A 15253-nucleotide genomic window follows, 5' to 3' on the forward strand; every position below is an offset into this window, starting at 1 on the left:
CTACTCCATGTCAATCGCAGACACGAACAGAAAAAATTGTCAATTATGCTTCAACAGGAAGAGATACCTTGCAAATCCGTACTACTTACAACTCCAGCAGGAGGAAGATTTCCTTCCTTCCCCAGCAACTCACCCAATAAGAAACTGTCATTCCTGAACTTTCGCTATCTGTCAGTGGTCTTTCAAAACACCCCCTCCCAAATTTCTCCTTCTATGTTTTTTTCCCCTATAATGTTCATCTCCTTTTTTAGTTGGGCTTGCCTAGTTTTTGCTGTAGCATGCTTGTCCCTAATGGTAATTTCCTGCTATTCCCAAATTAATCCATTTGCTAGTAAAATAACTGGTTGTTTCATTTTTTAAGGACATTATTCAGTAAAGAATTTTAGAAGTGTGTATAACATGGGTAGATGTTATGTTATTTTTAATAGTAAAAACCCATATGTAGGTCAAAATGATTCAAATTCTAACCAGATAAAACATATTAAACTAGAATTTATAAAAAGCACAACTGAACTGAAAAATGGAATATTCCCTATTTAATGAAACATTTTGAAGACAAATTTGAATATTATTCATAAACCATCTTCACACCAGAAGCATTTCCATTTCTTCTGTAAATATTGTGAGAAAATCAGATAGAGGGGGAAGTCAATTCTGCCACTCAAATCAGTAGTTACTTAGTTACTTACCATAGAAAGAGGAAAAAGAAACTTCAATTCCATTTTCATAACTGAATCAGGAATACTTGATGAAAGAGGCTTCTTGATTGTTACAAAACCTGGCAAGGAGATACAAGCACAGGATCTTGTATTATCAAGAAGAAAACTGCTCAAACAATAGTCGTTTCTTATTATTTCTCAACTGAATGAGAGTTATCTCAGTCAGCCATATGCTATTTACAAATCAACTGACTGCCCACAAAGTTTGAGCAAGAAAGACTAAAATGACTATTGTTATTAGAGAAAAAAAGTCTTAGGGTCGAATCCCACTCAGTATTTGTCTGAGTAAACTTTAAGTCTGAGGTTTAGTTTGCTTATCAGGTGAGAGTAGTAATACCAGCTATTCAATGGACTGTTCTGATGATGAAACGAGATGATGTGGGGAAACACTTTTGGTTAACAGTAAAAGTATTTACTTATGCTTTTACTCTTTATGTTAAGAATTTGAGCTGGCTTCTAAAAAGGAAAATAATGAAATGTGTATAAAAATAAGAAAATAGGGTTGAGAGGAAAAAAGAAGGAGGTATATGTACTACCTGTGTTGGTCAGTAGTGGAACTGATTGAATTTATAATTTGGATTTGAATTTCTTGGTAATATAGGTAAAAGGAAAACAATTTCTTCTATAACTCCTATAATTAGAAAGGAGAAAATACATTACTCCCTCTAAAGAAACCAAGTATTTTGTCTTTTGACATGAAATTCATAGAAAAAAAATTTCTTGTAAAACATGATAGAGAGACATTGAGATAAAGTGAACAATTGAACAATTTTATTTAACTAGAGTAGGACTGAGTACCTACTATGAAAACTGAAGGACAAAACAGTAGTTTTGCTTGGAGATGGTTATTATTGCTATAAAACTTGTATTTCTCCTCAAGACAAACCTGAAGCTTAAATTAAGGAAATCCTAAATATAAACCCACTAACACCCGATTAACAAATCATCCAGCTCTCTTCCCTTGTTATGCCTTTCTAACAAACACATGAGGAGCTTTTTTATTTAAGTCATGCTCTCAATAGAAGAGTAGTTAGTTTCTGAGCTAAGTCACTGATTGTTGCTCCTAATAAATAGGGGCTAGAGCTATAAAAGTGGTGTGCTGATGTGGTATAGTACTGAGGAAGCACACTACTGATGTGGCACAGTACTGGTGTGGTACAATATTGATGGATATAGTACTGATGTGGTACACTATGGATGTGACACAGTACTGATGTGGTACACTATGGATGTGACACAGTGCTGATGAGGCACTCTACTGATATAACACAATACTGATGAGGCACTCTACTGATGTAACACAGTACTGATGAGGTGAACTACTGATGTGACAGTACTGATGAGGTAACTATAGATGTGACACAGTACTGATGAGGTAACTATAGATGTGATACAGTACTGATGAGGTACACTACTGATGTGACACAGTACTGATGAGGTACACTACTGATGTGACAGTACTGATGAGATATGCTGCTGATGTGACACAATACTGATGAGGAACAGTATTGATGACACAGTACTGATGAGGCACTCTATTGATGTGACACAGTAGAGATGAGGAACACTACTGATGGATACAGTACTGATGAGGCACTCTATTGATGGATACAGTACTGGTATGTAATCTGGTACTGACAGCTGCAAAGCCCAATTGGGGGGCACATTCCAAAAGGGAAAGGAGGAGAAAGGAAAAAAGAACACACACAACCAAATGATTATATAAATGCAACAAACCACAGCAAGAGGCCTCTTTCTTGAAATCTACATGCTTTTCTTGGTTTCCTTGCAATTTCAAGTCCAATCTTCCAGGAAATGCCTGTCAATTCTCCTCTTATTTTTTTTTTTACCCCCACCCTTACTCAAGGTTCGCCACTTGGCAACAATTTTATTCATACCCATGGCTTAATTATAATTTTTAAAAAATATTTTTTCAGGCTAGATCCTCATCCCTTCTCTCCTGAGTTTGCTTTTATTTCTATATGTAAAATCTCCCTGATTTGAATGCCTGATGCCATCTTAATTCTCCCTCTCCATCACTGCACCTCACCACAGCACATATATCCAACTGATTATGGCTCCTTTGCTCACACAAAGCTCAATTTCTCTTTTACATGCTTAAGGCCATTGTCATATCAGAAATTCATCATCCACCATCTACCATCAAGACAATGGCCTCTCATCTCCTGTACTCTCTTGCTTCTAATCTTCATTATTTCCCAGATTTCTTGATCGTTTCTTCCTCATACTTCTTCACTTGTTTGAAAAATTCTAATAACTTTATGATCCTTATAGGATAAAGTCTAAAACTTCTCAGAAGAACTTTCTAAGATCTGAGATCAAAACATTTTTCACTTTCCACATAACCTTTGTAATACTAAACTATTTTTTCCTTGCTGTCTCTTCTCCTTCCAATAACTGTCTTCTGCTTCCATGACTTTGGTTAATAGCTTTCTGCTGTCTTAAATGTTCATCTTTTAACCCCCAGTTCAAATACCCCCTCTTTAGGATCTTCTGGATTTCCTAAGTAAAAATTCACTGTACCCTCCTGTATATACTTAAGGACTCTTAACTTTACCCCTACTACAAAAATCTCATTTATAGAACTCTGGCCTTCCTCTATATAGTTATTCATAGCAATGCCAAAAGCTCTCAAGATGACATAGTGACATTTATGACAACATGTATGGACCTTGAGAACATTATACTGAGTGAAATAAGTAAATTAGAAAAAGCTAAGAACTGTATGCTTTCACACATAGGTGGGATATAAAACTGAAACTTACAGACACAGGTAAAAGTGAGGTGAATAGCAGGGAGAAGGGAATGTGGGGAGGGGGAAGGGAACTTTAGTGAATGAGGAAGGGGAAGGAGAGGGGAGATTGTATAAAAAGAGACAAATATAAGATGACAGAAAATGATTTGACGTTGGGTGATGGGTATACAACATAATCAACCATTCAAACACTATAGAAATATTCATTTGAAACTCATGTACTCTTATTGATCAATGTCACCTGTTAAAGTTAATTTTCTAAATAAAGTTTAAATATGAAAAAAAGATGCTTTTAATCTAGTAGAGAAATTGCTCTATTTAAATTTTTGACTTCCCTAGAATAATAAATTCTCAAATATTGTTCATACTCTAAGTAACAGATTAGACGATTCTGGGGACCTCATTCTAAAAAAGTGTTTTCTAAATAAGTGATAATAGCAAGACTGTTCACATCTGAAACACAAAAGGAATAGAAGGGGAGAGGATGAGAAAAAACCAAGTATAGATGGATGTGTTGTTTTTCTCTCTTATTTCAACATATATTTGTTTAATGATTCTATACAAATTAAGTATTTATACTGGAGGAAAATGTCACATCTGTTTTAATGAATTAAAACACAAAATATTTAGTTATTATGCATTTGAGATTATCACATGAAATATCTCTTCTAGCGGATCTCCCATTAGGAATAAAAAATGTCTTCCTGATGGCTATTCTAGTACCTGGCACATATGAGATAGTTTAATATTATATTTGTTGTATGAATAAGTGCTTACTCATCCACTTATCTCTCTCCCAGCTGTGCCCCTCAATCTCTTCCTTTTAACAGACCAACTATTGGCTATATTTTTATGGCACATAATTACTAGGGCTCGTCTTTATTTTCTTACCTCTTGTTTGCAGCACACACCACCGGTCAGTTCACCCTATGCCTCATCACATTGCTCACTGTGTTGAGACTTCCTCTGGATGGATTCACTTTATAACCTTTCTCCAGGCAATCATGTTCACCTGTGGATCATATCAATCATACCCAGACCTATGAATGTGAACATGACTCATAAGTTTACATCCAAACCCTAGAGCTCTCTGACAAGCTCCACACCCGTAATCAAACGACTGCTTGCTCTGTCCTGTGATGTCTCTAAGACTTCTTAAACTCAACATGTTTGGCACCAAATTTAGCATTTACTTTTGCACACTTGCTCTTTTTCCAGTGTTCCATGACACTTTCTCAGAAGATGGCTCATCAGTTTTATCTCCTATGTATGTATCTCTTGAACCTATTGACTTTTTAGAAATCACCAACATTCCACCCTTCTTCCCCTAGAGAAAGCTATCAGTATATCTCTGCTGAAAAAGTTCAACTGGTCTACATAATTTTAACCCCTTGCCAACCTATAATCTTCATTATAGCAAGAAAATATTTTTTTGGTAAATATAAAATTGATGATGTAACTAACTACAATTCCCCTTCCAAAACAAACAAACAAACAAACAAACAAACAAAAACAAGAACAAACACCTCATCCTTCTCATTGGGCCTAGAATCAAGGCAAATTCCTGTATATGGCCTTTCATGGTGATGGCTCCAGATTGCATCTTTAGATTCTAGATGTTCACCCCTGCTCTCTGTACTCCAGGCCCTTGGCTTTCCCTGTCTCTCATATTGCCTCTGCTCTCTTCTGCTTTCTGTACATTATAGCTTTCCCATACATCATGACTTCTGCCTATTCTCCTTGTTTAGTTCCTCAATGTTATTGACATCTCATTTTCTAGAACCTTGTATTTCTCCTTTGTAGCATTTAGAACTGTTTTAGTTTCATACCTATTTGTGCCATTCTTTTACTGTCATTTTTCCACATCAGCATGTAGGGCCAAACAAGAACAGTGAGTACCTGGTGCAATTCAGTGCATCCTAACAATGTCTGGCACATTGTGAATACTCATAAAGATGACTTTATTGAAAGCATGAGTGTATAAAATGAATGTGAAAATAAACATATAAATTCAGTGAGAAAAATGTACCCTTAGCCTACTGTTTAATAATGCTGAATATGAGCACAGCATTTTGATGGATTTAAGAAATTAAAATAGGAGGAATTTCTTATCAACCAGATTCAGTAGTACACAATTGGAAATAATAAGGAGTTTTTCCAAAATAAAAATTTCACCTGTGCTGAAGCAACTGGTTTTAGCATATAAGAAATATGCTAAGATTTGAAAGTTGTACTTTCCAATTCTATTCTTGCCATTTTTGCCACTGCATATATTGAACAAGAGCCATTACGAGAATAGGAGGCCAGGATTAGGACCAGAGACATGGTAGAGAGGCAAAGGAGAGAAGAATTTTAAAAATGTTTAAGTCTCTAGAATCTGTCTATTCTGCTGGGTGGGTGTGCTTTTTGTATACTTGATTCTGAAATTCATGTCATTACATGAAATATTATTGTCTCTTCTTCCATATGGTGACAGAATTCTAGCAATTGTATTAGGATCTCAACAAATAGAGAAAATGAAAATGTTGCTTAACTTGTTTTCTCTCAGTTAAATGACAAAGACAGACCTCCCAATAATGAAGCACAAATTTTGTAAATTAGAATGTATCAGTTATAAATGTACTCTTGCAATTATGAGAGTAAAAACATTTTACATTGAAATAAGAAATGCCATCTGATTTTGATTTAACACAAAGGGGGAAAAACACATTCCCTTTTAGAATGACAAATAAAGCTGTCAATGTGATCCATTTATAGCTCCTCAGAGAATGCCTCAAATCCACATAATGTTCTGAGAAGCTAGTTATTGTATTTGCTCTTTCAAAGAGAGAAGGCAGAGAAGTCCCCAACGGACTTCTATCCAAGGAAACTAAGGTTAGCTAGAATAACTTGCATTAGTCAACGTCCTAGGTGCATACCCCTGAGTGGGGAGAGTGAGAGCTTCAGGCATTTCATTTAAATACTGTGTAACAACAGAAAAACTGAAATATTGTAGGGATTGAGGGGAGTGTGAAAAAATGGAGAAAAAGCTTTGCTTTCCCTGTCTGTCCCCCAACCCTCCTCCCCTGAGTTCTTGGAGGGTCTTACCAACATAATGAGGCCTCTTTCTGTAAGGCCTGCTGCTAAACAAAATTTAGAGCCATGCAATCTTAATTATAAATATCTAAAGTGCTATTTGTTTTTTAAAACATTTTATTGTGCATTATTTCAGGATTAGGTACAAGGGTGCTTTCCAAAAACAAGCATTAGAAATAGAATCTGTATTCCTTTTCACTATACTCAAGCTTCTTTGTTTTAAGAAGCAATTTGCTATTACATATATGTACTGTACTTATATTCATATATAATTATATATGAAATATGACTTTTTATAAAACATAATGGATTATTTCTCTTTCACGCTGGCTGCTAAAAAACCTAGAACAAAATTTGTTACTATCTTTTAGCAATAGTGTTGAATTTCGTGACATGAATTTTGAGTATGAATCTCTTTCCTGGCCCCATCTTATGTTCTTAGCCTTAATTTTGACTTTGACTCATTTTTCATTACCTTTTTGAAATATATATATATATATTTTTATGAAGTGAGAGGTGGGGAGGCAGAGACAGACTCCCTCATGCTCCCCAACCGGGGTCCACCTGACAGACCCCCACCTAAGCGAGGCTCTGCCCATCTGGGCCACTGCTCAGTTGCTCAGCAGGTGAGGCCATGGAGTCATCCTCAGTATCCAAGACCAACTTCCCTCAAACCATTCGAGCCATGGCTGCAGGAGGGGAAGAGAGAGCGGAGGAGAGGTGGAGAAGCAGATGCTCACTTCTCCTGTGTGCCTTGACTAGGAATTGAACCCAGGACATCAACAGACCAGACTGATGCTCTACTGCTGAGCCAACCAGCCAGGGCTACAGCATATTTTTATTAAATTTTTTCTATAAGCCAAAATAATTTCCAGTATATAAATAAAATATATAACATTTACAGATAGTCTTTTTTTCCTTTGGATGGTTGCAAAATTTCCCAAGGCATCATATAATTTATTATCATAAATGTATGAACATTAAGACACTGGCATTTATAGTAATTAATTTTTTTGGTGATATTTAGCTCAGTATTTTAGTTAGGTTTTGTTTGTTCATTTGTTTTAACTATTTATACATACACTTTTATGGCTAGGTTTCTTAGCCTGTGGTCTGTGGACTCTCAATTTATATGTGAAATTTTGTGCATGCAAATTTATATTAAGGAGGAGTTTCATGATTGTAAATCAATTATGAAAGATGAATTTGACCCCAAATATTTAAAATTACTACTAATTTGTAGTGGAATCATCCCAGAAAAGAAGATCTTGTTTATTTATATTCAACTAATTGACAGAATATTTATTAATTACCTGTGAAGTGCCTGGCACTGTACAGATACCCACAAAACTGCAGTAAACATAGAGTTTACCTCTAATTTCAAGGCACTTCTAATTCAGTAGAGAAGAGGGTAGACAGAAAATAAAAATAAAGTAATTGCATGGTTATATATATAACAAAAGAGAAAAGTGAATGAGATTGGGTGCTTAAAGATCTCTGAGGAGGTGTCATTTTCTCTGGGCCAAGCAGAATTGGAGCAAAGAACATTCCAGAGAAGGACCAGTTAATTGCAAAGACCCTAATGGACATACAAGTTTGTTATAATCCATTGCTCTCCTAGAAAATATAAATGGTAGATCTTCAAATCCACTTTTCAAGTTTATTTTTAATACTTCAGTCTAGAAATATCTGACAAATGGTATTTTGCATGAAAGTTAGATACCTTTCTTTGTTTTCATTTTCTTTCTTGTTTTTGAAGTTATATTTCCTAATGTGAAGGAAAGGTATCCTCAGGGAAAGAACCTGATGTATTTTATTATCCATTAAATTAATTCAATAAATATATGAATGTATCATCTTTAAGAAACTGTGAGAAATGCCCTCAAGGTATTCAGCACAGACTAAATAAAACGTAACTGCCATATATGTAACATTATGTACCCTTCAGCCCAAAGTAGCTTGAAGAGCCAGCCTCTTCTGTCTACCACTGCAGATGACTCTAGTGTCCCCAAGAGCTCAGGCAGCTTGGAATCCAAGGAATAATACAAGTTTTCTATTATGATTGCGTATATGGCTTTTGCTACAAGGACACAGATGCCCATCATACCTAGTAAACCAATTTTGATCATTTTGCTATTTGCTAGATTTAAACATATTTAACATTTTCTCAAATATCTTTTTTTTTAATCCTCTTAAGAAAAACGAATCTGGCCTGACCTGTGGTGGCGCAGTGGATAAAGCATCGACCTGGAAATGCTGAGGTCGCCGGTTCGAAACCCTGGGCTTGCCTGGTCAAGGCACATATGGGAGTTGATGCTTCCAGCTCCTCCCCCCCTTCTCTCTCTCTGTCTCTCCTCTCTCTCTATATATATCTTTCTCTCCCTCTCCTCTCTAAAATGGATAAAAAACAATTTTTTAAAAATTTTGAAAAAAAAAAAAGAAAAACGAATCCTCTTATACTACTGGTGGGAATGTAAATTTGTATAGCTACTATGAGAAACAGTATGGGGGTTCCTCACAAAATTAGGCATTGACCTACTACCACATGACCTAGCAATTCTTCTTCTGGGTATCCACATGAAAAAATTTAAAAATATTTATTCATAAAGATATATGTACCCTTGTGTTCATTGCAACATAATTTACGGTAGCCAAGACATGGAAACAACCTAAGTGTCCTTGGATGATTGGATAAAGAAGATATGGTACAAATATACAATGGGATACTACTTGGCCACAGAAAGGATGTAATGTTGCCATTTTCAACAACATGGATGGATCTTGAGTATCATGCTAAGTGAAATAAGTCAGATGGAAAAGAACAAGAATCATATGATTTCACTCATATGTGGGATATAAACAGAAAACAACAAATGAACAAAAGAAACAAAACAAATAACAGACACAATATTGTGGTTATCAGAGGTGAAAGGGGGGTAGGACGAAGATGAAGAAGGTAAAGGTAGTCAAATATCTGGTTAGGGAAGGAGATTAGACTTTGGGTAGTGAGCACACAATGCAATATACAAATGATGGATTATCAAATTGTACACCTGAAAGTTATATAATGTTATTAACCAATGTTACTCCAACACATTTTATTAAAAGAAATCCTCTTAGAAGGAATCTGAGAAAATTTAAAACATAATAAAATTGTCATTGGACCTCAACGTGAGGTCTTCAGACCATTTGACTGAGAAATACCAAAGGTGTTCATTTAAAATGCAGTTGTTTGAGTCTAATCTCAGAACTATTAATTCAGAACTGTGAAGAATGACTACAAGCAATCTGGGTTTTCAAAAAGAGCCTTCAGATGGTTTTTATGCCCTCTAAAGTTTAAGAACTTTTTTTTAATGGGATATAATACTTTAGCAAAGAGTGCTCTCTAAATGTAAGAAGAGAAGTTATTTTGCTCCTTAAAAACAAACCATCATTATTTGGAGTTCAAATATCAATTAGCTCTTATATGTACCTTGAATCTATCACACTAGTATTAAGTGCTCAGCACCATAGATTTTCCGTTTGGAGCTTCTGAGCATTTAAACATAATTGGTAAACTAATGATAGGTATTAAAAGGCTGCCTGATAGATCATTAAAATAGTAAATAGGATGCCAAAATTTATAGAGGCCATATAAAATTTAAAACTATCTGATGTAGGATGTTCTGCTATATACTATTGCTGCTGGCCCTGGCCAGTTGGCTCAGTGGTAGAGCGTCAGCCTGGTGTGCAGGAGTCCTGGGTTCGATTCTCAGCCAGGGCACACAGGAGAAGTGCCCATCTGCTTCTCCATCCCTCCCCCTCTCCTTCCTCTCTCTCTTTTCCCCTTCCGCAGCCAAGGCTCCACTGGAGCAAAGTTTGCCCGGGCGCTGAGGATGGCTCTGTGGCCTCTGCCTCAGGTGCTAATGGCTCTGATTGCGGCAGAGCAACGCCCCAAGATGGGCAGAGCATCGCCCTCTGGTGGGCATGCTGGGTGGATCCTGGTCAGGCGCATGTGGGAGTCTGTCTTACTGCCTCCCCATTTCCAGCTTCGGAAAAATACAAAAAAACAACAACCAAGAACAAAAATACTATTGCTGCTAGTCAACATTGCTCTGGGAAACTCAAGGCTTTTTGGAATTTCTGAAGGAAAATATTGCCCAAAGCTCACTACTCTTATTTATTATGTGGTCCCCAAATTTTTGATTCTGGATGGTCTGAAAGTCAGGAGGCAGAAGTTCTACATTTTTCTGAGCTTCGGTCTCCTGGTCAATAAAACAATGGTTTATATCACTAACTGGTCTCTATAGTGTCTTCCAAACCCAAGTTTTTCTTGTTTTGAGGTCAGTTTTCTCTGCTGTAAAATACAGATGTTGGACAATGTGCAGTGTGTCCATTTGTCCTTTGTGTCCGAGGGTAGCCCCTTTGTCTCCATTAATATACTTGGATCCCCATTCATAATTTAGACTCCCTCTCTCCATTGAAGATCCATGATACCTCATTTAGCTTATTCCAAGTAAAGGATAATATATTGCCACATGTCCTTATAAGAGAGGATTATTCATTCAGCATATACTATTGATCATATACTATGTGATACTTATCTCGGTGGTAGGCCCTGGGAATACAATAATGAAAAAAGTTGTGGCCTCATTCTGCTTATAATCTGATAGGGGGAGATACAGGGGAGAAGACTGAACAACAACCCCATGTAAACTGACAGATAAGTAAAATAACTGCAGCTTGTAATCAGTGTAATAAGGGATCACTAAGGGCCGGGGTAGAAAATAACAGAAACCTGAAAGGTGTTTGGGAAAAGCCTTTTGGAGGAGGTAATATTCACTTGGACATAAAGGGAGATAAGGAAAGGGGTTGTAGGAAAGGGCAAAGGGGAGTATATTCTGAAAGCCTGTGGGAGGAGCAGTTGATGTGCTTGGTAATCAAAACCCTGAAATAGTTTCAGCTTACAGTTTCATGCAAAACTACAGAAAGGAAATAAGGGGCCCAGAGGTTTAAGGGGCTTATCCCTGGTCAAATGGCTTGTAGTTAATGATAGAATGCTTCCACACTTTAGCCCGGAATGTGAATCCTTCTTAGGGATCACAATGCAGCAGGAAGCGCCAGAATGCTTTCAGTTCAAATCCTGGCTCGTTGACTCACAAATTACTTGTCCCTGGCCAGTAAAGCTTCTTTGAGACTCAGTTTCCTCTTTGAAACCCATGATATCTACTGCATTAGATTGTTACAGGGATTTAATGAGATAATGTGGCACAGTATCTGATTTATCAGCTGCCTAATAAATGCAAGCTTTTTTGATTTTTCACCCAATACATCTTCACCCGTACCAAGCTGTTGAAAAATGAGTAAGGTAGAGGTATAGTTATTTGGATAAAGTGATGGCAGAGAGGAAGTTTTGGAATATGAGGCCGGAGCCTATTTGACAGCTATCCTCTGAGAGTGCTTCTTGGAGGAAACGAGAAGAAAAGGCCACTGAAAGTGGGAAGTTGTTAAGGAAAGTATCCCCAACTTCATGCTTTTGTTCACTGCTTAATCAGCTAGTGGTGAATGTAAAGTTGTTCTCATAAAACAGAAAAGACCAGTCATAACAATATTTATGGTTACCTTATCATATAAGAAACAGGTTTTACTCTAGAGAACCAGTAAACAAAAGAATGACACACTTAATACCTACGAAGAAAAAAATGTGATGTTAGTATGTCACGCAATCCACTAGGAACAAACTAATTCAATTGTCTGTAGGATATTAAAATGATTGCTGGTATTAAAGATGCTTAAAAACCAAGCCCATGGTATTGGAAGAATGAATAATTAATCTAAGTAACTATGAGAATTTTCGTCATTGTCTGTGAACAAAACCATAGGTTGAACTTCTGCCTCAAAATACCAGGAGGTGTCTTCATGGGTTAAACTGGACAGCTATAAGGCTATTCCACAAAAGCTGTTTGCCCTTCCTGTAGTCTAACCTAAAACATAAGGGAATATTTGTGGTTCAGGCACACAAAAATGAGGACTATTTTTTAGTTTTAGAAGTTTACTGGGTCCCTTTTCCCCCAACCATAAGGTAAATGCCATTCCATACATAGCTTTTTGAAATGTTGCTTATTTTATGATTCTCTGCTGATGGTGTCTTATGGGAGAAATTTTATTTCAAAGTTTCACAGGATGCGAATTGAACTCATTATTTTACTCCAAACTCATTGTTTAATTGACAGGAAACAGGCATTATAAATCATCTTGTATGCATGGCAGAAGCAGCTACATAAATTTAACAATGGGTGGATTATTACTATTTAGCATATTTATGGAATTTTGTATTTGGGAAACATTTTACAAATCTTTTATTAGTTCATCCTTATACTTCCAACTGAGTCTGACAGGTGGTAAACAATTCTTTTGGTTTTAAATTGCCAATATGTGAAAAGTTTAGTGGGGGAAAAATCTATATCCTCCCTCCTTGCTCCCATACTTGCCTAGAGCACATTTCAGATATCGTTTTTTCTCTCACAATAAGGCTAGAGGTCTGGGGAGTGGGTCACACCTACATAAAACACTTGTAATAAAAAGGGAATACAGTATAGTGGACTACAGTGGTGGGATTCAAATAATATAACAACCAGTTCTCTAGTCTAATGACTGCTTTAAGTATAAGAAAAGATATACCAAAAGGTAGTTTATTATTTTATGCATTCAATTTCTTAATAAGAATAAAAGAGGTATACAAAACTAGATTATGTTATGAGTTTTAAAATATTAATGAAAAAATATTAAATAATACCTGACAGAAAACAATAAAACTTTTAAAGGTATTTCCATGTTGCTTCTTGATTGGCATCCTTACTTGCAATTTTTTTCACTTATGGATGGAATGAACATTACTACAGGTTCTTAGAATACACTGTTGCACAGATGAACATTAAAAAGGAGTAAGGAATGTAAATTTGTGATTTCCACATTGGGTGGCTGCCCAGGCGCCCACCTCCCTGGTGCCAAATGCCATTTTAGCAACAGGTTCGCTGAACTCAGCAAAAAATTAGGTATTGGTTCTGCTGGTGTGAACTGGCTGAATCCCACCGCTGGTGGACTCTGTCCTAGGTTAGGTGGTCTCACCAGCGGAAACCTCACAAGACACCCAGATAATGTGACAGGATTCCCAACACAGATACATCTTAGGAATACAACCCCCTCAAAAGCACATAAGGAAGCAGTCAGTTTTTCTAAAATTACACAGAAAACTTAGTTTTAAATTCTAATGATGCCATACCTATTGGATTCATTATCTAATGATATCACTAATTATTTACTTAAAATGCATGCATGTGTATTAAAAAAATAAAACTTAATTCAAACTAAGTTTGAATCCCCACCCCCTTTTAAAAACTCACAAGTTTTAAAGACTAAGTTCCTTTGAACACTCATTTCCAACTCTTTAGAATCTTCCAATCTACCCCTCTTCCAGGCGCCAGAAGGTATTGGAGCGAGAGCAAAGAAAGCCTGTATGGATCAAAGAATCACGCTTGACCTAAACCTTTTTACAGACGGTGGCTTTTATACAAAGCAAGAAAAATCAATTACATATCACCTGGGGGCTGGACAGGAAGAGCTGCAAATGCTGCGTCTACTTTCTGAAGACTCCAACCTAGACCCTTCTGCCCAGATTCTAATCTCCTCTGATTGACAGTTACTATATCCTTCTGATCCCTTAGGCCCCTCCTCTACCTGCTGCAAAGCTGTAGAGGGGGTGGTGTGTATGTGTGTGTGTGTGTGTGTGTGTGTGTGTGTGTGTGTGTGTGTGTGAGAGAGAGAGAGAGAGAGAGAGAGAGAGACAGAGAGACAGAGAGACAGAGAGACAGAGAGAGAGACAGAGAGAGAGGGAAAAGGAGACACAGAGAGAGAGACAGAGAGAGAGGAGAGAGAGAGAAAACAAAAAGAGAATGAATGAATGTGTATATTCAGGCCAGTTAGAGTAGAAGGGTACAGGAAACATCCAAAGTATTTCAGAATAAAGCCCCGCCGGGCCCTGTGCTTTCTCAGAGTAGCTGGGCAGCTGTCTGGAGGCCACTGTAAGGTAACCAGGTCACTTCCCTGTTAGGATTCTCTATGCCCCAGCGTCTCTTGAGTCTGTGAATATAGAAGTGGGGGTGGAGGTGCGCATATTTACCTCCCACCCCATCGTCCCACCCACCTAGGCGGTCCCTGACCCCACCCAGGCCGCGCGATCCCTACACCACGCAGACGCTACCTGGGGACCCTGGCGGCTCGGCAGCGGCTTGCAGTCCACCTAGCTGCAGGGCTGGTGTGGTGCGGGTTTTGTAAAGCCACCGGGGAGAGCGGACAACCCCGCCCGCCAGCCTCACCGGGTCAACCCCCTCACCCGCCTCGCCTCCCCCGTCCTCGGACCTTCCACGCGCCCGCTCCCCTTCCCGCAATCTCTTTGGCCACCTCACTCCCGCTGGCGGCCGCCCTGAGGGCAGAGGCTGTGCGTCCCTTCCCCTCCCTCGGCCTGTTCAGGAGTCATTCGGGCGGGGCACTTGTTGCCTCCCAGACCCCCGGAGCTGTCACCCCACTTGCGCTGGCCTCTTTCTGGGGACCCCCAGCCTGTGCTGACCCAAGTCACCCCGCCCTCTCCATGCTGGGCCAGAGGGACCGTGCGCCAGTATCGGTGTCTCCAAGACCCACCTCTGGG

General features: G+C 38.0%; 1 protein-coding gene across 1 annotated transcript in view; it reads right to left on the minus strand.

The window, feature by feature from the left end:
* The window catches only part of RHOBTB1 (Rho related BTB domain containing 1), a 149680-nt gene extending 134840 nt beyond the window's left edge, over positions 1 to 14840 (minus strand). The window contains exons 1-3 of the mRNA XM_066348390.1: positions 14810 to 14840; positions 4387 to 4507; positions 690 to 778 (exon numbers count right to left, since the gene is read on the minus strand). The gene's annotated coding sequence lies outside the window, so the exon portion shown is untranslated. The remainder of the gene's footprint in view (positions 1 to 689; positions 779 to 4386; positions 4508 to 14809) is intronic.
* Positions 14841 to 15253: the final 413 nt, after the last annotated feature.

Source organism: Saccopteryx leptura, chromosome 9, assembly GCF_036850995.1.
Source record: "Saccopteryx leptura isolate mSacLep1 chromosome 9, mSacLep1_pri_phased_curated, whole genome shotgun sequence".
Lineage (NCBI taxonomy): Eukaryota > Metazoa > Chordata > Mammalia > Chiroptera > Emballonuridae > Saccopteryx > Saccopteryx leptura.